We start from the raw sequence: 24,930 nt of genomic DNA on the forward strand, positions 1-24,930 counted from the left end.
GAGATGGGGCTGTTTTGTTAGGTTAAGTTTTCCCTGGCCAGATAGATACATGGTGTTCAGTATAGCATTATATCCAAGGAGGATTCTGAGTGGCCAGAAAAAAAAAGTTTCAACTAAAAGGGATAAAGAGACCAGTGCTAAAAGTTTGAAAAATCAGCAAAATAACATATGGGGGCTGATTGGGGAGGGACTCAGGGAGTGCCCATAATGTTCTCTGCTCCTTTGCTAGTTATAAGTTTCATGCAAAACTATTTGTTAGACTGTACATATACGTTTTAGGCACTTTTTAGTTTGTATGCTATATTTAATAACAAAATATGTATATTTTTAAAAATCCAGCAGCATTATCTTCCTAGATGAGACGGAAGACTTTAGAAGCAGGAAGGGACAATGTTCAATGTAGGCCCAAAGAACAATTTATCACTCAATGTCAGTGTACTGCTTTGGAGCTCGCAAAGCGCTTCTACAAAGCATATCACATTTAAGAATCAGAATGACCCACAACAGAGACCTTGAACCCAGGTCAGCTGATCATACCCAATGATCTTTCCAGTAGACCAAATTCTATTGATAATAGTAGAAGAACTGGTTTAGAGGGGAAAGAGGTCTATAACAAATGTTGCTCTAGTCTCTGGATTGTATTTCTTTAAGACATGATAAGGTTCCTAGCTTTCTAGGAGCAGCATGTTAATTAGTGCTCCTTGCCAGACTGTTTGCTAAGAGCTACAGGAAACAGTACAAAGAGAGACTTGGCTTCTGCTCTTAAGGAGTTCACAGGCTTGGGAGGGAAAAAAAGGAGCACAAACAAGGATTTTTACATGTGCAATATAAGTACAGAGGTCAGAATGACTAATTCTGCCTGGAAAAGCTAGGAGAGACCTCACAAAGGACATAACACTGGGGAAGGGCCTTGGAAGATGAATAGGAGTTCACAGACTAAGAAGTGACAGGCAGAGAGTGTGTTCTAGGCAATTGAAATAGCACAGAAATGTTAAAGAGTAGCAACATTCAGATAATGCCAACTAGTTTGAAGCACAAGCAGCTGAAACATAAGGAACTGGGAGGGAGACAGGGAGTGAGTGGAAGAATAGTCAGAGATGAAGTAGGGACCCAGGGATCAGGTTAAGACAAACTAAAAGGTTTATATTTCATTGTTTAGGTAATTGAGGGCACATTGATGTTTCTATACTTTAATATTAATATAGTAGTATTGCAAAAAAGGAATTGCCCTTGGCTATAAAGAGCCACATCTTCCAAGGTCACGCAGCCTGCATTCAATGACTAGTTGATGTGGGAGTCTGAAAGTTCTAACTCTCTTGCCTCAACTGTGAAAGGCAATCCCAACTCCAGAGTTTGGGTGGGACATAGACATGAGAGGGAGGTAGAGGCAGGAAAACTAGGAGGCTGTTGCAAATAGAGAAGGCAGTGGATGAAGTAGTTTTGGAGCCAGATGGATCTGGGCTTCAAACCTGGTTTTATCATGTTCAGATTGTTTGACCTTGAGAAATTACATAATCTCTCCAAACTTCTGTTTCCTGTTCTGTAAAATACAGATAACAATACCTACATTTGCAGAATTGTTATTGTAAGAATTAAATACAAAAATCTGTCTACTATAGCATATGGTTACATATTATGTAATAAATGATAGTGACAAATACAGTGATAGTGCAGTGGTATTGAGGATAAGAAGACAGATCACCATCAACAGGATTAGGGGACTGACTGGACACGAAATCTGTGGAAGATGCAAGGAGAGAGAAAAGTCCTGTATTTAGCAGCTACTTTGTTCTCAGTGATAAACATGTCTAATACCAACCCACTGAACTGCTAACATCTACATCAGCTAGACACCATGTCTAGTAGAACAGAATCATCAGCAATGCCATTAGTGTGAGTTTAGGTATTTCTTTTTTCTTATATCGCTTTCTACTTCATTGGCTAACATTAAGATTATTCAAAGATTTCAGACATTTCAAAGAAATATATTAGAGAATTATATTAAGTAACTTATATCCATGGTAGAGTTATAATCTAATTAGCAACAATATCAGCTATGAAATGCTAAAAGCATCCCTTCTGTGTATAGTGAAACCTTGAGAAGTCCTGCAACCAAACTGAAATTACCAAAGTCACTGAAAGGGCAGGCCTACGCCGGCCGACTCCATCTTGTTCTGTGTCCTTCACCTTGACCACGCCTCCTCCCCTTGAGCAACCTCCCGCTCACCTGCCTAACAGGACTCGGACCCTTCCCCAGCCAATCGGCTGAGGCCACAGCCATTACCTCACCAATTGCCCCTAGGCCCCAGTAAAACCTTTGTCCTTTTGAAACTCGCTCCCTCTCCCCGGTATCTCACCGCTGCGCCGGTGCAGGTAGGGGATTGAGCTCGAGCTAGCTCGAATAAAGGCTCTTTTGCTTTTACATCGTACTCGGCTCCCTGGCGGTCTTTGGGGATCACGAATTCTGGACATAACATCACTGTCCCTGAAACTGCAGTACTATACACATTGGAAGTCAATCACCAACTTAAATTATGTATCCACTCTAATGGGAAAACTGTTGAGATGAACTGCAGGACAAAATCATTTGTAATCTATCTTCATGTAGCAAAGTAAACTGTGTATAAATCTCTATAACCCCTTCTGGCATCTTCAGTTTGTGCACGGTAGAGGTGAAGTACAGACCAAAAAATACTTGGAAAAAGAACTTGCCACAGACAAGACTGAAATATTCCTGGCTTTTGGTTTCCTTCTGAAATATCAGAAAACACCAGCCTAAAGACTCTTCATTTGTGAGAAAAAATGGTCTAAAATAGTTTCCCAAACAAAAAGCCCAAATACCATTGATAGAGCCCAGGGATGTGGCTCACTGAGTACTCACCATGGCTTGGAAATACCTGACTCACAGCAAATTAAATGAAATTAAAGCTCTCAATGAAAGCATCTGAGATGGATCTTCAAAAAATTTTAATAGATTTCTTGTAAGAGAAGTATTTAACAATGTAAAAGGATAGGACGGTTCCTTAATAAAAGCAAGCAAGTACCATATTAAATGACATACAGAGCATCCAATCAACAAACAATTGAGGGGAGGAATAAAGCAAACAGATTATTTTCCCCTTTCTCATAAGATCAATGAGGTAAATGAAATTTTAGTAGCTGAACTTGGAGGATTTCAGCATTGTGAGACCTGCTGCTATTTCTTCAACAAAAATAAGAGGGCAAACAGAACAAAAAACACTATGAATTTCTCAAATCCATACAATTTAGTATCAGTTGGGGCATTTATTTTCCTGCAAGGAGCTATAAAATAAAAATCAAGATAGCTCCAATATGTTGACTAAAGGCCAAATAGCAAACATTTTAAACCCAGGACAGCCATACTTAGTAACTTGCTATAACATCAGATGTATTTCTGACACAGTATCTTCTTACATACAAAATAATGTTCAATAAGAAAAGCTGCTCAGGTCCTATGGAAAAACACCCTGGTAGAAACTAAAAAATCTGAAATGTGGCAGCACTAAGATATCTGCCCTCTACACTCAAGAATGAAGGGAGAAGAGCTTAGAAAATGGACATCCATCTGTCACCATGACACCCACCTGAAGCCAATTTAATCACATTCCAGATATCCTGCTAGCTAAACATTGGAAGGCAGTATGAGGTAGACATTGCCCCAAGGCCTGGCCCCTACACCAAAGATCAGTGTAAGGAAAAAACACAATTTCCCAAGGTTAAAGCAATGTTCAAAAGCATATACACAGTGTAATCTCATCAATATAAAAAGTAATATGCACTTAAAAAATTTGAAGCTAATGTTAAATTATTCATTGCTTTTGTCTTTAATGGTAAGATTATTTTTCTTCTATGTACTTCTATTTGTCTTTATAAACTGATATAATTTTTACATTTTCTATTTATTTTTCTGAATTTTCCATATTTTTTTACAATGAGGAAGTACTAGTTTTACAGTAAGAAAATAGATGTTAAAATAATAACAGAAAAATGAGGGGCACCTGGATGGCTCAGTCAGTTGAGCACCCTACTCTTGGTTTCGGCTCAGGTCATGATCTCACGGTTTGTGGGTTTGAGCCCTGCATCAGGCTCTGTGCTGACAGTATGGAGCCTGTTTGGGATTCTCTCTTTCTCCCTCTCTCTGCCCCTCCTTTGTCCATGCTGTCTCTGTCTCTCTCAAAATAAATACATAAACTTAAAAAAAAAGATGAAGAAAAATGAGAGAGAGAAACTTAAGTTCTTAGAAGATAATTCTAGATTCTTCTTTAGAATGTCATCATCTACTCTGGAAGTTAGCATAATCAAAAGTCTGTGATTGTGCTTCGAAAACATAATCAACAGCTTAAGACTTCACACACCTGTCTTTACTGTTTCTGTGTTTGCTTTTTCCTCTGTGCAAACTTGACAAAATGCTGACAATAATCTTATTCCATGAAAAGTGTGTGAGAAGAGAAAGAAAGAGAGCAATTTGCACTTGGGAGAAGTGTTTGAAAGAGTGACTGAAACTTTCAGATAAATATACACGGGTCCAAATGCATTTAAAACCCTAAATGAGATGCGACTGAGGCTGCCCTGACCAACAGGGAGAAGAGTATGGAAGGATGACAATGGACAGGAGAGAGCAGAGCACAAAAGAAATGACAGCGGGAAATATACTAACTTTGTATGTGTGGGGCTTTTTTTTTTTCCACATAGGATTCACAACATTCCTCAGAAAATTCAATTTAGTTGCCCTGTTCTAGCTTGCTAACCAGAACCAATTTAATTTTAAATCTACACGCAGAGCCAAGGGGGACGAAATACTTTGCAATTACTTCTAGCTCCCTGTTGGAAGGCAGAATAAGATTTAACCAGTTCTGCTCTGGCTGCGATAACCACCCAGGTTTGTCAGAGGCCTAAATGGTGTCCTTTGGTTGAGGATTAAAAAATAGAAAACTCTGTACCACAATTATTTGCTTTGTTTAACAACTTAATGGGAGGGAATTTTTAAGAATGTGACAAATTGCTTTTGATTTATCTGCACAGGGCATGAAATACTGGTGCAAGAGAGCAATTTGTTACACAGACAATGTCTACTCCTTGCTATAAATCTGTCCACTGTCACACTCTATTTGACATCCAGTTAGGTGAGTTTTGAAGAACTAGTTTATTACTGCATTTAACAAAGAGCAGGAAACTGATATATGACTCTCTTGTTGCTTCTCAGCTACCAGGAACATATTTCTCAGATATCAGTCTATGCAAGCATTTCTTGGTTTAATGCTCTGTTGTGACAGATAGGTAAACAAGCTGATAAAATCAAATGCTTTCAAAAAAAGGAAAAGTTATCATATTCATGTATGCCCCTGGCTTGTCACAAAACTTCAAACAGTTTCTGGTTCTGCTTACCATCTGCACAGATTTATTCCAAATAACATAACAAAGTTTGTTTCTTGATTTCTTTCAACATAAATAGAACCATTAAGTTTTGGGGTATTTATATTCTGGGAGATAATCAGATCATCTATTCTGATCAGCCTTAACACATAAATAGGACTGGCCTCTGTGTCTACGCAGAGCTCAGCCCTGGTCTTCTCCTTAGTTAGCCCTTTCCACATTAGCACTGCTGGGAGGAGCTCTAGAGCATCTGTCCTCAGAAAGGTTCCTTGCCATGCCTCCTACTGGGAGGAAATGAGGCTGCTATAGGCCTGACTGGAGTTTCCCTTGGGCTATATTGTGGTCTGTCTTTATTAAAAGCAAAATAAAAGCCTTACATAGGGACTTGGCAACTATTCCAGATTGTGCCAGGTTTTTCAATTCTTGTTTTTTTGGTGGGGGAAGTAGGGAAGGAGGAAGCCATTTATAAATGTCACATAAGTACAGATCCACCCAAGACTATTTTATCATTGTCAGTTTAAATGCAGACACCCTCCCCACCACCACTAGTTGCTGGAAAACTGGAGGAACTTGAAGAAGAATCACTAGTATGTGTGTATGTATAAATGTTTATTTATTTATTTTGAGAGAGAGAGCATAGCAGTGGAGGGGGAGAGAGAAAGGGAGAGAGACAATCCCAAGCAGGTTCTGTGCTGTCAGTGGAAAGCCTGATGCAGGGCTTGATCTCATGAACTGGGAGATCATGACCTGAGCCGAAATCAAGAGTCAGTCGCTTAACCAACTGAGCCACCCAGGAGCCCCTCACTAGCATTTTTAATAGAAACAATTCTTGTAGGCAAAATAAGGACTAAACTACAAATGTTCTATCTATGTACATTAGCTGTTCAATAAATATGATGATAATTCAGAATTTTATTTTGTGTGTCATCATCTAATTTAGAAGTTGATATCATCATATTCCTAGATTGAGTGTAAAAAACTCAGCAATATAAATTACATAGGCAATCTTCGGGTGAGTAGGTGGGAATGGGAATGGAATAGATGATTCTGAAATCAATCCTGGAATTCGGCTATTGTAAAGCACAGTTTCCTGCTTTCAAATCCTACCTCCACCACTTCTCAGAGCATCCAATTCTTCATCTTTAAAATGAAAATAATATTTAAATGAATGAATGAATGAACAAATAAATAAATAGAATGAAAATAATATTTGCTTCCTCAGAGAGCTGTTTTGAGGATTAAGTCCCCTAGTTTGATACCTGAATGAGCATCAGACATAAGCATATGCAACATTTTCCTCATGGATTGTTTTTACTTACCACTGTAAACTTAGAGATAAATGAATGAGTGAATAAAGAAATGAAGAAAGGAAGGAAAATAAACATCAAGCAATACTTGTAAAGGAGGGTTTCTGGTAGGCATCTAGCAAAGAACTTTCATTTCCTTTTTTGTTAGTCTTTCTGACTAATAAAGAAACTCAATTTTGGTTCAGTTCACCAACATTTATTGAGCGCCTCTCATGGGCCAACCACTGTGCTAGGTGCAAGTGATATAAAGAAAAATAAGACACAACCTGGACCCTTGAGGAAAAGGTGCAAATAATTATAACACAAAACATGCAGCTTGCAATTACAGACTGGTAGGAGACTCAAAAGAAATACAAAAGATGAAGTGATCAATTCTGAACAGAAATCAGGAAACACGTCAAAAAGAATGTGACACCTGACCAGATTTTGAGTAGCAGCAGTGTGTCAAGTGGACACAAAAGAGTACAGCAGACAAAGAAGGCAGGCATATAATTGGTTCCACAGTACTGGAATAGAAAGCACATGGGGGAGAACAGAAGGAGATGGGCTAGCGAGGTGGGCAGGGATAAGTTTTGAATTGCCTCACTTGCCCTGCTAGGCAGCTTGGACTCTTTTTTTTCTCTAGTAATGCTTGGAAGCTATTAAAGCTTTCTAAACAGGTCAGATTCGTGTTTTGTACCTATACAGAAGGTGACCTAAACAGTGACAAGACAGAGGCAGAGAGAATAGATAGAAAGCTACTAAAATAACTCAAGGAAGTGAGGATGAAAGAATTGAAGTAATAATAACAGGGAATAGAGACAAAGAACAAATTTTAAATACATTCAAGAGAAAAAATTAATAATCATTTCAGATTAATCAATATTTATGGAAAATGAAAGTGGAGACTATACACCAGAGTGTTATTTCTACTCACATCAAAATAGACATTTAACACATTTAGAAAAATTATTAGATACCAAAATGGCAAATCTTTAAGAGATTCCAGGAAAAAAAAAAGCCCAGACAGCTGTATATGGTGTCCAGGAGGGAAGGGACAAAGAGATTTTTATAAACAATGCACTTTGATGCCAGGGGATTTACTTTTAGGAGAAAATACCACTGATGTGTAAAGTTTTCTTCTTGGTTCACTTGACACATTAAGTTTTAGGAAAGTACTCCAGTTTGGCAAGGGAATATGTAACTGTGGCAGACATGGAGATACCCCAGTCAGCTCTCCCTTCAAGAGAACCCACTGTTAGAAGCATAGATGTCTGACAGCCTCCAGCTGCTGTACCTTTAGATCCACTGCAACATTCACGCTGAGCCCATGCTACCCTCCCCACCCCCACCCTCTGAGCCTTGTGCTGCTCCCAGGCAGTAACTGAGCACAGAAAGTGCAGGGGAGCTGGGCTATTCCCCCAACACAGGATTTCTCTAATGGGCAACTTTTGCCTGGACACTCCTCCCCATCAGCCTGGCCAAGACTTTCTCAGAACTGCATTGTGATCTGAAGCTCTTCCTACCCAATTCTCTTCCCCTCTCCTGCTGCCTTCACAAGTGTCAGACCTGCATCTCCATCTGAAGGCACTTCCTGTCTACTCCTGCTCCTTTCCCTTTTATTCTTCATGGGGTTTCTCTAAATAAAATTCGTGCATGCCTAATTCTTTTCTTGGTCTCTACTTCTCAGGGGTCTTCTGACACAGAACTATAAGTAAGTTTATGAAGAGTAAGAGTTACCAGGCAATGTGAAGCCCTCCTCAGAGAAGCTCACACCTCAGCCACCTCTGGGAGACAGAGATGTAGCTGGTCCTCAGGATTTTTCAGAAATTATACAACGGCCCAGTGTTTAACAGCCCTCATAGTCAGACGTTTTATTCCTAATGACATACACATCTCCCTTGGGTCATATGTTCCATTCTAACTTCCAGAACATCTTTTACTAACATTTCATATAATTGAGTTAAATTAGATTAAACTTCCCATAAAAACTGGATTGAACTAAAAATAGTAAAACCTCTATCCATAAGAATTTTGTTTTGAACCAAGTGAATTCTCAACCTAAATAATCATAATCTTCTCTTTGAGCCCCAGGGGCACCAGCCATGCAGGCAGACAACAGTCTTCTCTGGAGTACAATGTTCATCCACTTCTCAGGAGAATTTGCCTTTCCTGCTGCAAGCAGCTTCAGCCAGCTGCCAGGAGAATATTTGGATGACATTTCCTCAAAGTCAACACGCAAGAATTCTAGTTAAGGCACACAGTCTGGCATTATAGTTAAGTGCACAGGCTCTGTACTCCTACACACTTGGGTCTAAAATCCTGGCTCCAATGGGTGCTCAAACCAGGTGACCTTAGGCAAGTTTTTTTTTACCCTCTCTAATCCTCAACTCCAGAAGATTAGGATCATTTGTAAACTGATTATGATAAGAGTACGTATGTCTTGTACATTTCTTGTGAGGAATAAATGGGCCAAGGCAGAGAGAGTGTTTAACACAATTCCTGGCACATACCAAGTCCTCAGTATCTGGAAATCACTATTATTTATGCCATTGCTGTTAGTGGGAACATCTGCTCTGGTTGTGGACAGAGTTGCTCTCTATGTTGGAGAAGTCAGTGACCATATAAAGTGATCTGGCCTCTTTTTTGAGTAGAAAGCTGAGAGGCTATGTATGTGGCCACACATTGAGTCTCAGCCTTCACTCACAGCAGCTAAGGGGAAGCTGGCCTCTCTCTGAACAAGGGGCAGACAGCTGGAGAGGGCCAAAAGAGGGATTACCAGAAGATTACGATGGTCAAGGAAAAGCTGAAATAACTATTTTAACAGACAATTTGTGCTCCAATTACCATCTAAACATTCATGGTAAATAAGGATCCATAAAAACACATCTGTAAAACCCCAACTTTAGTGACTGGGGCTTTGCATGGTTCATTAGCACATACTCCTTGGCCCAACTGTGACATCACTTATCAGCACAGACCTTTGCTTTTCAAAGCCCATTCCCCAGCAGTTGGAGCCAGTGTCCTGAAATGAGGGTAGACACAAACCTCCTCCTATCTGTGCAGGAGAACCTTATTAAGGGAATATTTTCCATTATTCTCCTTATACCTTATGCTCCATATACCTTAATGCTCTTCTTTTAAAGGGTTGGTAGCTATTAATTAGTAGGTGACAACTTGTGGGGAATGACTTGTGTAGTGGATTCAGGTGATCAGCTGTAAGGAAAGAGCTAAACCTACAACCTCTCTGGCATGCCCAGAGAGTCTGTGAGCTACCCTAATATCTTTTAGTAAATTCTTTTTATGCTTAAACTAGCTATAGTGAGTTCTGTAGTTTCAAGTAGGAATCCAAACTGATGAAAAAATTAAAGTGATGTCCTATTCAGATTTTTAGATTATGCAGACAAGGGTTCAAGTCCCAGTTCTACCATTTATTTACTGGCCTTGTTACTCTGAACAAGCCACCCAGTCTCTCTGAATCCCCATTTCCTCATCTGTATATGTAGGAACAATAATAGTATCTTCCTTGTAAGGGTAGTTGAGAATTAATAGAGATAATGTGTGTCACGTTCTTTTCACTGCACTTGGTACATAGTACATACTGATATAAAGTGCTCAACTATTATGATTATCAACAATGAAAAGACAGGGTATTCTGTTTACTTCTTTGTAATCCGTCTTCACTCCTTAGTGAAGGGTGGGGTGTCTAAAAGCCTAGCATATTGAAGTTAGGCTACAAAAGGCCATCAGTCTAAGTAAAATAGGTATGTCTGCCTTTGCTTTGGAGGTGTTCCAATCTGAAATATGGGATAAATGGCAACAAAGGGAGAAGATTCTCACAATCATTGGGTACAAACATGACAGCAACATGAAATTGACACACTATGAGAAGGTGGCAAAGAAAAAAATGGAAAGAGAAAGTACAAATAAAAGAATTCTAAGTTCCTATCTAAATCATATTCTGTGAAATGAAAAGAAAAATAAAGGGAACAAAAGTGATTTGCCCCCTCCTCAGGGCTCTCAGTACATGTATCTATGACTGACAAAGAGCAAGAATATGTTTCTGTGATGGAATATGCCTGCACAACCACAAAGTTATATGGGTAGTCCTACTTGTTATATTTCAAATAAAATTCTAGGAAGAAAAGTGAGAGAGTTCCATCTATACAATAAAAAACAAGGTTTTTAAGAACAGAATTAAGGAATTTATTCCATGTTTATGTGTTAAGTACCAGATATACAGAAGCAAATAAGACATAGACTTAGTCTTTAAGAGTCTCATATCCTAGACACAGACAACATACCAGCAGTTAATTATAAGTCCTTCAATCACACTACTGATTACACTGGCTGCTCCTTCTAGCTGAATGGTTTTGCTCCTAGACAGGCATGTAGTTAACTTCTCAACCTGTTCACATGTCACTGTCACTGTCTCAATGAAGCATACTCTGACCACTCTAAAATCATGCCCCCTCCATGCAAATCTAGAATTCCCATTTCCCCTTATCCTGTCCTACTTTTTTTTCCCATCGCATTAATTAATTTTAATTAAACTCTTTATTAGGATAATTGTTGACTTGCATACAGCTATAAGAAATAATACAGAGTCATCTCATGTACCTGTACCCAGTTTCCTCCAAAAGCAATATCTTTCAAAATTATAGTACATTATCATAACTAGAATATTGCCATTGATAGAGTCAAGATACAGACCATTTCCATCATCACAAGGATTCTTTATTTACTCCTTTATTTAGCCATATCCACCTCCCTTCTCCACCAACCCCTCATCTTGCAACTTAACCCCTGGCAACCACTAATCTGTTCTCCATTGCTATAATTTTATAACCTCAAGAATGTTACATAAATAAAATATATAATAAATAATCTTTGTTATTAGCTTTTTTTCATTCAGAATAATTCCCTGGATATTCATCCAACTTGTATGTATTAATAGTCCATTCATTTCCATTGCTGAGAAGCATTCTATGGTTTGGAGGCACCAGTTTGTTCAACCATTAACCCACTGAAGGATATTTAGGTTGCTTCAAGTTTGGGGTAATTACAAATAAGCCTCCATGAATTATCATATACAGGCTTTTGTGTGAACATGTTTTCATTTTTCTAGAATAATGTTTCATTTTTCTAGTACAATTGCTAGGGCAAGTGTTGGTAGCATATTTAGTTTAGTTTAGTTTAGTTTACTTTTGTTTGTTTTTTTTTAAGAAACTGCCAGAGTGTTTTCCAGAGTGGCTGTGCCACTTTATATTCTCATCAGTAACATTAGTTTCTTTGCATCCTCACCAGAATTGCCACCAGTGCTATCACTATTTTTAATTTTAGCCAGTCTGATAGGTCTGTAGTGACATCTCCTGGTTTTAATTTGCATTTCCCTACTGGCTAATGGTATTGAACAGCTTTTCATGTGGTTATTTGCACCTATGTACCTTCTTTAGTGAAGTATCCATTCCTATCTTTTGTTAGTTTTCTAACTGGACTATTAGGTTTTTTACTGTTGAGTTTTGACAGTTCTTTATATATTCTAGATACTAGTCCTTTGTCAGATATGTGATTTTTAAATATTTTCCCTAGTCCATAGCTTGTCTTTTTGTCTTCTATTAGGGCTCTCACAGAGCAAAATTGTAATTTCTACAAACTCCAATTTATGACTTTTTATTTTTATGGATCATGCTTTTGGTGCCAAGTCTAAGAATTCTTGGCCTAGTCTCATATCCTGAAGATTTTCTCCTATTTTTTTAAGATTGTAGTTTTGGGGGGAGGGAGCCAAGATGACAGAACAGCATGGAAGTTTTTTGTGTGTCTCGCATCCATGAAATACAGCCAGACCAACAGTAAACCATCCTGCACACCTAGAAAACTGATCTGAGGATTAACACAACAATCTGCACAAACTGAACCACAGAATTCAGCAGGTACATGGCGTGGAGAGGTGAACTTGAGGACAGAGAAGCCGCGGAGGGCAAAGAAGTGCTTTTGCAGGCGGAGAGAGGATGGAGAAGGTGGGGAGAATACAGGAAAAGCACCCCTCCCCAAAATCAGCTGGAGAGAAAGTGGAAATTGGAAACAGCCGCAGTGACTGAACTAAAGAGGGAGGAGGGAGAAAGGAGAGGGTTTAAATTCCATGAAGACTGTAAATAGGGGGAGCGCAGAGTCTGCAATTCTGCAGCTCAATACCTGGTGGTGCTCTGGTGGGAAGGGCGAATCCCCAGGAGCAGAGTCTAGTCCAGGAGGTTCTCGGGCCACACGGGGAGAAGTGGTTCCACTGTTGGAAGGACATTTGGCAGAGGCTGTGAGGCAACCTGGGCCCAGCAGACCCCAGAGAATGGCCATATTTGCTGGTGCTGGAACAAGGTCATTAAGGGTGAAGACTGGTGCCAGATGTGTGTTGTGATTTTCCATAATCCCTGAAACGCTGCTGCTACACTATCTTGTGAACTTTTTCTGGGGTGGGCTGGCACCTGGCCCCAGTCTCTGGGCATCAGCAGCAGCACGGTCCCATGAACTTTCCTGGGTGCGGCCGGCACCCAGCCATTGCTCTGTGAAACCCTCTGCAGAGGGGCGGAATGGGTCAAAGCCACAGTCCCTCAGAAGTAAGGGGCCAGGGAAAATAGCCACATCTGAGACAAAACTTTGGAGAGAGGTACTACCTGGGAGTTGGTCACGGACAGTAAAAGTGGGGATTGGACGAAAGCTGAAGACAAAGGACAGGTGAGCGATTGCTGATAGGCGAGAACAGAGTTCCGTTATGAGACTGGGTAGCTGAGTGACTCCACTTTCACCGCTTCTGTGTGTGCGGATAAGCACCTACAAGCGACACAACAACCCACCCCAGTAGGCTAGCAGCGCCATCTAGTGGAGAACGGAGCTGTTACACTAAGCCCTGCCCAACTGGGCCAAACTCGCTCTTGAAGAACAGAAGTCTCACCTCCTACTTGGTTTATGGGCTATAAAGAGCTTCATAGTCTGATTTCTAGGGGAAAATGAAGTAATTTCAGACGTATTTCAGTCTGTTAGCAGGTCCATCTATATTCAATTTTCTTTCTTTTTTTCTTTTTTCTCTTTTTCATTTCTTTTTCTTGAATACAGAAGGAGAAAAAATTCATTTTTATTTTCAATTTTTATTAAAAATATTTTTCTTGGAGCGCCTGGGTGGCTCAGTCAGTTAAGTGTTCAACTTCAGCCCAGGTCATGGTCTCACGGTTTGTGAGTTCAAACCCTGCATCAGGCTCTGTGCTGACAGCTCGGAACCAGGAGCCTGCTTCGGATTCTGTGTCTCCCTCTCTCTCTCTGCCCTTCTCTAGCTCACGCTCGCTGTCTCTCTGTGTCAAAAATAAATAAACTTTAAAAAAAATCTTTAAATAAAAAAAATATTTTTTTCTTTAATTTTCTTTACTATATTTTTTACTTGTGTGTAATTTTTTTTCAAATTCTGTTTTACATCCATCATTTTATTTTAGTCTACTTAAGCATATTCATTTTTTCAAATTCTCAAATGGTTTCCTTTTTTCTCTTTTGTCTTTTTTGTTTCTTTTTTTTTCTTGAATACAGAAAGAGAAAAATTCATTTTTATTTTTAATTTTTATTAAAAATATTTTTCTTTAATTTTTTACTATATTTTTTACTTTTGTGTAAATTGTTTTCAAATTCTAGTTTACATCCATCATTTCATTTTAGTCTACTTCAGTGTATTCATTTTTTCAATTTTCAAATGATTTTTTTTTCTTTCCCCTTTTTTCTATAATCTATCAAGCCACTTTCAACACCCAGACCAAAACATACCTAGGATCTAGCATCATTTATTCGATTTTTTGTGGTTTTGTTTTTAATTTTTTAATTTTAATATTTTTTAATAATTTTAATTTTTTTAATTTTTTATAATTTTAATTTTAATTTTTTATAATTTATATTTTTAACTTTAATTTTTCTACCTCATTAATTCCTTTTCTCCCTTCAAAATGACAAAACGAAGGAATTCCCCCAAAAGAAAAAAGCAGGAAGAAATGACAGTCAGGGACTGAACCAACACAGATACAAGCAAGATGTCTGAACCAGAATTTAGAATCACGATAATAAGAACACTAGCTGGGGGCGCCTGGGTGGCGCAGTCGGTTAAGCGTCCGACTTCAGCCAGGTCACGATCTCGCGGTCCGTGAGTTCGAGCCCCGTGTCGGGCTCTGGGCTGATGGCTCAGAGCCTGGAGCCTGTTTCCGATTCTGTGTCTCCCTCTCTCTCTGCCCCTCCCCCGTTCATGCTCTGTCTCTCTCTGTCCCCAAAATAAATAAAAAAAAAAAAAAAAAAAAACGTTGAAAAAAGAAAAGAACACTAGCTGGAGTCGAAAACAGAATAGAATCCCTTTCTGCGGAGATAAAAGAAGTAAAAACTAGTCAGGATGAAATAAAAAATGCTGTAACTGAGCTGCAATCACAAATGGCTGCCACGGTAGCAAGGATGGATGAGGCAGAGCACAGAATCAGCGATATAGAGGACAAACTTATGGAGAATAACAAAGCAGAAAAATGAGGGAGATTAAGGCAAAAGAGCATGATTTAAGAATTAGAGAAATCAGTGACTCATTAAAAAGGAACAACATCAGAATCATAGGGGTCCCAAAAGAGGAAGAGAGAGAAATAGGGGTAGAAGGGTTATGTGAGCAAATCATAGCAGAAAACTTTCCTAACCTGGGGAAAGACACAGACATCAAAATCCAGGAAGCACAGAGGACTCCCATTAGATTCAACAAAAAGGCATATCATAGTCAATTTCACAAAAATACTCAGGCAAGGAGAGAATCATGAAAGCAGGAAGGGAAAAAAAGTCCTTAACCTACAAGGGAAGACAGATCAGGTTTGCAGCAGACCTACCCACAAAAACTTGGCAGGCCAGAAAGGAGTGGCAGGATATATTCAATGTGATGAATCAGAAAAAATATCCAGCCAAGAATTCTTTATCCAGCAAGGCTGTCATTCAAAATAGAAGTAGAGATAAAAAGTTTCCCAGACAAACAAAAATTAAAGGAGTTTGTGACCACTAAACCAGCCCTGCAAGAAATATTAAGGGGGACTCTCTGAGGGGAAAAAAGATGAATACATACATACATATGTACGTACATACATACATACATACATACCAAAAGCAACAAAGATTAGAAAGGACCAGAGAACACCACCAGAAACTCCAACTCTACAAGCAACATAATGGCAATAAATTCATATCTTTCAGTACTCTAAACGTCAATGGACTCAATGCTCCAATTAAAAGACATAGTGTAACAGAATGATAAGAAAACAAGATCCATCTATATGCTGTTTACAAGAGACCCACTTTAGACCTGAAGACACCTTCAGATTGAAAGCAAGGGGATGGAGAACCATCTATCATGCTAATGGTCAACAAAAGAAAGCCAGAGTAGCCATACTTAAGTCAGACAATCTAGACTTTAAAATAAAGACTGTATCAAGAGATGCAGAAGGGCATTATATCATAATCAAGGGATCTATCCACAAAGACCTAACAATTGTAAACATTTATGCACCAAATGTGAAAGCACCCAAATATATAAATCAATTAATCACAAACATAAAGAAACTCGTCAATAGTAATACCATAATAGTAGGAGACTTCAACACCCCACTCACAGCAATGCACAGATCATCTAATCAAGAAAAATCAACAAGGAAACAATGGCTTTGAGTGACACATTGGACCAGATGGACTTAACAGATATATTCAGAACATTTCATCCTAAAGCAGCAGAATATACATTCTTCTCCAGTGCACATGGAACGTTCTCCAGAATAGACTATATACTGGGACACAAATCAGCCCTCAGCAAGTACAAAAAGATCAAGATCATACCGTGCATATTTTCAGACTACAATGCTATGAAACTCAAAATCAACCACAAGAAAAAATTTGGAAAGGTAACAAATACTTGGAGACTGAAGAACATCCTACTAAAGAAAGAATGGGCTAAACAAGAAGTTAAAGAGGAAATTAAAAGGTATATGGAAGCCAATGAAATGATAATACCACAACCCCAAACCTCTGGGATGCAGCAAAGGCAGTCATAAGAGGAAAGTATATAGCAATCCAGGCCTTTCTAAAGAAGGAAGAAAGATCTCAGATACACAACCTAACCTTACACATTGAAGAGCTGGAAAAAGAACACCAAATAAAACCCAAAACCAGCAGAAGGCAGGAAATAATAAAGATTAGAACAGAAATTAATGCTATCGAGACCCCCCCCACAAAAAAAAAAACCAGTAGAACAGATCAATGAAACCAGAAGCTGGTTCTTTGAAAGAATTAACAAAATTGATAAACCACTAGCCAGTTTGATCAAAAAGAAAAAGGAAAGGACCCAAATAAATAAAATCAAGAATGAAACAGGAGAGATCACAACCAACACAGCAGAAATAAAAACAATAATAAGAGACTATTACGAGCAATTATATGCCAATAGAAATGGGCAATCTGGAAGAAATGGACAAATACCTAGAAACATATACACTACCAAAACTGAAACAGGAAGAAACAGAAAATTTGAACAGACCTATAACCAGTAAGGAAATTGAATTAGTAATCAAAAATCTGCCAAAAAACAAGAGTCCAGGGCCAGATGGCTTTCCAGGGGAATTCTACCAAACATTTAAGGAAGAGTTAACACCTATTCTCTTGAAGCTGTTCCAAAAAATAGAAATGGAAGGAAAACTTCCAAACTCTGGTTTTGGAATCAAAACCAGACAGAGACCCCACTAAAAAGAAGAACTATAGATGAATTTCCCTGATTAACATGGATGCAAAAATCCTCAACAAGATATTAGCCAACTGGATCCAACAATATATTAAAAAAATTATTCACCATGACCAAGTGGGATTTATACCTGGGATGTTGGGCTGGTTCAATATCCGCAAAACAATTAACGTGATTCATCACATCAATAAAAGAAAGGACAAGGAACCTTTGATGTTGTCATATGAACATATGATCATGTCATGATGAACCATATGATCCTCTCAATAGACGCAGAGAAAGCATTTGACAAAATACAGCATCCTTTCTTGATAAAAACCCTCAGGAAAGTAGGGACAGACGGATTATACCTTGAGATCATAAAAGCCATATATGAACGACCCAACGCTAATATCTTCAATGGGGAAAAACTGACAGCTTTCCCCCTAAGGTCAGGAACAAGACAGGGATGTCCACTCTCACCACTGTTATTCAGCACAGTATTGGAAGTCTTAGCCTCTGCAATCAGACAACACAAAGAAATAAAAGGCATCCAAATCAGCCAGGAGGAGGTCAAACTTTCACTCTTCGCAGATGACATGATACTCCATGTGGAAAACCCAAAAGATTCCACCAAAAAACTGCTAGAATTGATGCATGAATTCAGCAAAGTTGCAGGATATAAAATCAATGCACAGAAATCAGTTGCATTCCTATACACCAACAAGGAAGCAACAGAAAGAAATATCAAGTAATCGATCCCATTTACAGTTGCACCAAAACCATAAAATACCTAGGAATAAATCTAACCAAAGAGGTGAAAAATCTATACAATGAAAACTATAGAAAGCTTATGAAAGAAATTGAAGAAGACACAAAAAATGGAAAAAGATTCCATGCTCCTGGATAGGAAGAAAAAAATATTGTTAAAATGTCGATAATACCCAAAGGAATCTACATATTCAATGCAATCCCTATCAAAATAACACCAGCATTCTTCACAGAGCTAGAACAAATAATCCTAACATTTGTATGGAACCACAAAAGACCCCAAATAGCCAAAGCAATCTTGAAAAAGAAAACCAAAGCAGGAGGTATCACAATCCCAGACTTCAAGCTATACTACAAAGCTATAACCATCAAGATAGTATGGTACTGGCACAAGAACAGACACTCAGATCAATGGAACAGAAGAGAGAATGCAGAAATGGATCCACAAACATATAGCCAACTAATCTTTGACAAAGCAGGAAAGAATATCCAATGGAATAAAGACAGTCTCTTCAGCAAGTGGTGCTGGGAAAACTAAACAGCAACACGCAGAAGAATGAACCTGGACCACCTTCTTACACCATACACAAAAATAAACTCAAAATGGATGAAAGACCTAAATGTAAGACGGAAAGCCATCAAAATCCTCTAGGGGAAAGCAGACAAAAACCTCTTTGATCTTGGCCGCAGCAACCTGTTACTCAACACGTCTCCAGAGGCAAGGGAAATAAAAGCAAAAATGAACTACTGGGACTTCATCAAAATAAAAAGCTTCTGCACAGCGAAGGAAACAATCAGCCAAACTAAAAGGCAACCGACAGAATGGGAGAAGATATGTGCAAAGACATATCAGATCAAGGGTTAGTATCCAAAATCTATAAAGAACTTACCAAACTCAACACCCAAAAACAAATAATCCAGTGAAGAAATGGGCAAAAGACATGAATAGACATTTCTCCAAAGAAGACATCCAGATAGCCATCCGACACATGAAAAAATGCTCCCCATCACTCATCATCAGGGAAATACAAATCGAAACCAGAGTGAGATACCACCTCACACCTATCAGAATGGCTAACATGAACAACTCGGGCAACGACAGATGTTGGCAAGGATGCGGAGAAAGAGGATCTCTTTTGCATTGTTGGTGGGAATGTAATCTGGTATAGCCACTCTGGAAAACAGTAGGGAGGTTCCTCAAAAAGCTAAAAATATAACTACCCTAGGACACAGCAATTGCACTACTAGCCATTTATCCAAGGGATACAGGTGTGCTGTTTCAAAGGGACACATGCACCCCCATGTTTATAGCAGCACTATCAACAATAGCCAAAGTATGGAAAGAGCCCAAATGTCCATCGGTGGATGAATGGATAAAGAAGATGTGGTATATATGTACAATGGAGTATTACTCAGCAATCAAAAAGAATGAAATCTTGCCATTTGCAACTATGTGGATGGAACTGGAGGGTATTATGCTAAGTGAAATTAGTCAGACAAAGACAAAAATCATATGACATCACTCATATGAGGACTTTAAGAGACAAACAGATGAACATAAGGGAAGGGAAATAAAAATAATATAAAAACAGAGAGGGGGATAAAACATAAGAGACTCATAAATATGGAGAACAGAGGGCTACTGGAGGGGTTGTGGGAGGGGGGATGGGCTAAATGGGTAAGGAGTATTAAGGAATCTACTCCTGAAATCATTGTTGCACTATATGCTAACTAATTTGGATGTAAATTTAAAAATTTTAAATTAATTAATTTTAATTAATTAATTAGTTAATTAATTTTAAATTAAAATTTAAATTAAATTTAAAAATATAAAATTAAAAAAATAAAAGACAAAAAAATTTTTTTAAAAGATTGTAGTTTTGGGGTGCCTGGGTGGTCAGTCAAACATCTGACTCTTGATCTCAGCTCAGGTCTTGATCTCAAAGTCATGAGTTCAAGCCTCATGTTGAGCTCCACACTGAGCGTGAAGCCTAGTTAAAAAATAACAAACAAATAAATAAAGTTCAGAGTTTTACATTATTTTTAAGTCTAGAATCCATTTTGAGTTACTATTTGTATTAGATGTGAAATATAGGTTTTCATTTTTTGTAAATTCCTGAAGATTCTACATAGGCAAGCATATTATCTGCAAACAGAGACAGTTTTGTTCTTTCTGTTCTGTATGCCTTTATTTCATTCTCTTATTTTATTGCAGCAGCTAGAACTTTCAGCATTATCTTCAACAAGAGTTTTGAGAACAGACACCCTTGTCTTCTTCCCAGTCTTCAGGGGAAAGTATTTAGTTTTTCACCATTAAGCAGAATGTTCGTTGTAGGATTTACATGTGTTTTCCCAATTTCAGGAAGTCCCCCTCTATTCCTATTAGTTTGAGTTTTTAACACAAATGGATGTTGAATTTTGTCAAATACTTTTTATGCATCAGTTGATATGTATCATATTTCTTCTTTAGTGTGTTAATATGGTGGATTACATTGATTGCTTTTTGAATATTGACCCAGCTTTCACATTCTTGGAATAAAACCCACTTGGTCATGGTGTATAATTCTTCTTACATATTGCTGAATTCTCATTGCTAAATTTGCTAGTTTGTTAAGGATTTTTGCATCTACATTAAGGAAGAATGTTATTCTTTAGTCTTCTTTATATGTACTGTTTTTCTAGTTTCAATATCAAGGCAATACTGAATGAACTGAAATGAATAAAATGAATTGGGAAATGGTCCCTTTTATTTTCTGAAGAAATTGCAAAAAATTCCTGTTACTTCAATAAGAATTCTACAGTGAAACCATCTGAGTCTGGAAATTTCTTTCCTGAAAGTTTTAAAATTATGAATTCAATTTTCATAGTACACAACTATGCAGATGCTATTTCACATTGGGTAAATTGTGGTAGCTTGTGTTTTTTGAGGAAATAGTCCATTACTTTAAGTTGCCAAATTAATGCATGTAGAGTTGTTTGTAGTATTCCCTTATTATACTTTTGATGTCTGCATGGGCTCAGTAATAGCCTATTTCATTCCTGATATTGGTGATTTGTGTTTCTCTCTTTTTCTGTTTTACTAGCCTATCAATTTTATTGCTCTTTTCAAAGAATCAGCATTTTGTTTCATTGATTTTTTTCTATTCCTTTTCCGTTTTCAATTTCATTGATTTCTGCTCTTTATTATTTACTTACTTCTCCCAACTTTTGGTTTATTTTGCTTTTCTTTTATGTTCTTAATTGGGAGCTTAGATTATTGACTGAAGACTTTCCTTCTTTTCTAATGTGCGCATTTAGTGCTACAGGTTTCCCTCTCAGCACTGCTTTAACTGTGTCCCATACATTTTGAAATGTTGTATTTTCATTCAGTTCAATGGATTTTTCAAATCTCTCTTGAGACTTCCTCTCTGGCCTATGAATTGGTTAGTGTTTTGTGTATTGTTTAGTTTCCAAGTGTTTAGAGAATTTCCTGCTATCTTTTTGTTATTGATCTTCATCTTGTTTCTCTTGTGGTTGGATAACACACTGTATAAGGTTTCAATTATTTTTAATTTGTTGAGTTTGTCTTGTGAGCCAGGATATAGTCTATCTTAGCATATGTTCTGTGGGCACTTGAAAAGAATGTGTATTCTGCTGTTGTTGGGTGGAATGTTCTATAAAGGATTAGATCCTCTTGATTAATGGCATTGTTGAGTTCTTTCTACACCCTGCTAATTTTCTGTACAGTCAATACATCAATTGTTGAGAGAAAGGTTTTGAAGTCTCCAACTATAACTGTGGAGTTATCTATTTCTCTTTTCAGTTCTATCAGGTTTTTGTGCTTAATATATTTGCAATTATATATTATTTCGTGCATACACACTGAGGATTGCTGTTTTCTTGGTGTTTTGACCCTTTTATCGCTATGCAATGTCTCTCTCTCTGTGCTTCTGGTAATTTTCTTTCTTTGAAGTCTATTTTATCTGATTTTTCTCAGCTTTACTGAGGTAGAATTGACAAAATTGTAAGTATTTAAAGTACACAATATGATGATCTGATATATATATAAACAGTGAAGGGATCACCCATTAAGTTAATTAACACATCCATCAGCTGACATGTTATCTGATATTAGTATAGCTACTCCTGCTTTCCTTTGATTAATGATTGTGTAGTAGACTTTTCCCCATCCTTTTACTTTCAATCTACCTATGTCATTATATTTTAAATAAGTTTTCTGAGGACAGCGTAGAAAAGTCACAGTGTTTTTAAATTCTTACTTATTTTTTTAAGTTTATTTTTATCTGGGGGAGTTGGGGTTGGGCAGAGAGACAGGGAGAGAATGAATCCTAAGCAGGCCCAATGGTGCTATTAGCGCAAAGCCTGATGCAAGGCTCAATCTCACAAACCCGTGAGACCATGACCTGAGCAGAAATCAAGAGTCAGACACTTAATCTACTGGGCCACGCAGGCATCCAAAAGTCACAATTTTGAATCCACTTATCCAATCTCTGTCTTTTAATAAGTATGTTTATTGATATGTTAGGGCTTAAGTCTTCCATTTTATTTTTTGTTTTCCATTTTTCTGTTTTTCTTTCTCTATTTTCTTCTGACCCTGTTAGGAGTTACTTAAGGATTTTTTTAGAATTCCATTTGATCTTAAGTGTTTTTGACTCTCTCTCTTTTTTATTTATTTATATGTTTTTTTTTATTTTTTTTTAACGTTTATTTATTTTTGAGACAGAGAGAGACAGAGCATGAATGGGGGAGGGGCAGAGAGAGAGGGAGACACAGAATCGGAAGCAGGCTCCAGGCTCTGAGCCATCAGCCCAGAGCCCGACGCGGGGCTCGAACTCACGGACCGTGAGATTGTGACCTGAGCTGAAGTCAGACGCCCAACCGACTGAGCCACCCAGGCACCCCTCTCTCTCTTTTTTAAAATGTTTATTTATTTTCGAGAGAGAGGGAGACAGAGTGCAAGTGGGGGAGGGGCAGAGAGAGAGGAAGACAGGATCTGAAGGGTCGGAGCTGTCAACACAGAACCCAATGCAGGGCTCAAACCCACGAACCATGAGATCATGACCTGAGCGAAGTTGGATGCTTAACTGACTGAGCCATCCAGGTGCCCCTTGACTTTGTCTCTTTGTATAGCACTTTTTGTATAGCTCTTTTAGTGGTTGCTCTAGGTATTACCTTATATATACATAAGTATTAGTGTTGTCATTTTACCAGGTCAAGAGAAAAATAAAAACCTTACCTCACTTTACATCCCTTTACCATCCCCCATTTATAATTTTATGTTTATTTATTTTTGGGAAAGAGAGAGACAGAGCACGAGTAGGGGAGGGGCAAAGATAGAGGGAGACACAGAATCTGAAGCAGGCTCCAGGCTCTGAACTGTCAGCACAGAGCCTGATGCGGGGCTTGAACTTGTGAGCTGTGAGATCACGACCTGAGCTGAAGTCAGGCACTTAACCAACTGAGCCACCCAGGTACTCACCCCCCATTTATAATTTTAAAAAATATTTCATCTACCTAACATTAGAACCACATCAGAAAGTGCTATAAATTTTGTTTCAACTGTCAAACATAATCTAGAAACTCAAGAGAAGAAAAGTCTATTGTATTTACATGTATTTTTGTTTATGATATTCTCATTTCCTAGTATTCCAAGTTCCTTCTTTTGTTGTTTCCTTTCTAATTAGAGAAAATTTTTTTTAATATATGAAATTTATTGTCAAATTGGTTTCCATACAACACCCAATGCTCATCCCAAAAGGTGCCCTCCTCGATACCCATCACCCACCCTCCCCTCCCTCCCACCCCCCATCACCCCTCAGTTTGTTCTCAGTTTTTAAGAGTCTCTTATGCTTTGGCTCTCTCCCACTCTAACCTCTTTTTTTTTCCTTCCCCTCCCCCATGGGTTTCTGTTAAGTTTCTCAGGATCCACATAAGAGTGAAAACATATGGTATCTGTCTTTAGAGAACTTTTTTTAAGCCATTCTTTTAGGATAGGTTTGCTGGTGACAAATTCTATTTATTTTTCTTGATCTGCGTGTGTCTTGTTTTCTCCCTTAATCCTGAAGTATATTTTCACTGGATATAGATTTCTGGATTGACATTTCTTTTCTTTCAGAACTTGAAAAATACTGTGCCACTTCCTTCTGGTCTCCTTGTTTTCTGATGAGAAATATGCTATCATTTGTAATGCTTTTCCTATAGGTAAGAAATATGCTATCATTTGAAATGCTTTTCCCTATAGGTGTCTCTTTAGAGGCTTTCAAATTTTGTTTTTAGTTTTCGGAAGTTTAATTATGATGTGCCTTGATGTGTATTTCTTTGGGCTAGTCTTATGTGGGGTTCACTTATCTTCTTGAATTTGTAGGTTTACATCTCTTGCCAAGTTTTCAGCCATTATATCTTCAAGTGCTTTATCAGCCCCCTTTTCCTCTCCTTCCAGGACTCTAATGACAAAATTATTAGCTCATTTGTTACAATACCACAAGTCCCTGGGGCTCTGCTCTTTTTTTAAGTTTTTTTTTTTCCTTTTGCTCAAATTGAATATTTCAAATAAAATATTGAATATTTTATTTCAACTATATTCCTAATTGCTCATTGAAGCATTTCTCTCATAGTTACTTTAAAATCTTTGTCAGATAATTCTAACATCTCTTTTTATCTCAGTATTGGCATCTATAAAGGACTGAATTGTCTGTGTCCCTCAAAATTCATATCATGAAATGTTAA

The 24,930-nt window shown here is 38.0% G+C and overlaps 1 protein-coding gene across 3 annotated transcripts in view; it reads right to left on the reverse strand.

The window, feature by feature from the left end:
• HPSE2 (heparanase 2 (inactive)) overlaps nucleotides 1–24,930 on the reverse strand; it is a 688,711-nt gene that overhangs the window by 455,407 nt on the left and 208,374 nt on the right. The gene's annotated exons all lie outside the window — the stretch shown is intronic.

Source organism: Neofelis nebulosa, chromosome 13, assembly GCF_028018385.1.
Source record: "Neofelis nebulosa isolate mNeoNeb1 chromosome 13, mNeoNeb1.pri, whole genome shotgun sequence".
NCBI lineage: Eukaryota > Metazoa > Chordata > Mammalia > Carnivora > Felidae > Neofelis > Neofelis nebulosa.